This window comes from Aulostomus chinensis, chromosome 1 (genome assembly GCF_037954235.1).
Source record: "Aulostomus chinensis isolate RoL2024-O1b breed Wild chromosome 1, RoL_Achi_v1.0, whole genome shotgun sequence".
NCBI lineage: Eukaryota > Metazoa > Chordata > Actinopteri > Syngnathiformes > Aulostomidae > Aulostomus > Aulostomus chinensis.
The window spans coordinates 47,617,614-47,618,405 of record NC_141320.1 but is presented as its reverse complement, the minus strand read 5'-3'; positions in this window follow the sequence as shown (position 1 = coordinate 47,618,405).

Genomic DNA, 792 nt, shown 5'->3' with positions numbered 1-792 from the left:
GAGCCTGGTTCACATTCTGGTCCACAAGTTAGCAGCAGTTATCCAGTGTGAACGTCATTCAGGCGAGGTGTTGTTGTGGTTCAGTTCAATGGTAACACGCTGCTACTGATTGTTAAGGCAGGGCTTCTTAACAGGACCCAGGAATGAGGGGCCCAGCAGGTCCGGGGGACTCACCTGCTCTGTCCAGCCTGACTCGGGGCTTCAGCACGGCATCGAGCAGCAACCTCTGCCGGCGGTTCTCCCGCTCGTACTCCGCCACGGTTTCCTCCAGCAGAGCCACGATCTGCTCCGCGGCCGCCGCCAGCCGCTCGGTGAGCAGCGCTCTCAGCACCGGGACTCCAGCCGCTGAGTCTCCTTCTCCCAGCTGCAGCAGGAAGTCTTCAGCGGCGGCGAGGATCCGCTCCTGGACCGACACCCTCAGCAGCTGCGCGGCGCACATGTTGAGGTTCTACCGGCGCCACTCAGCCTTCAGGAGACAAAGACCGAGGCCGGGGGTTCACGGACTTCTCCTGCTTTCCTTGTTGTGTTCAAAGCTTCCCGCGTCTTCTTGTCGTTTTGTGAAGCGCGTATTGATGACGTATGTGGTGACGTCCAAAGCCTCTTCAGACGGCAGTGACCACGTGACTGATTCAGGACCTGCTTCTCCGGCTTGGCGTGAGGTTCTAAATGTAAAGCAGTGAAACGCTGTGGTTTCCTCCCTCTGGTTCGCGTGTCTGTTGGAGCTCCACGGCAGGAGAAATCGCTTCAAGAAACCCAACAGACTTGATTTGAAAACGTTGTAAAAACTTATTT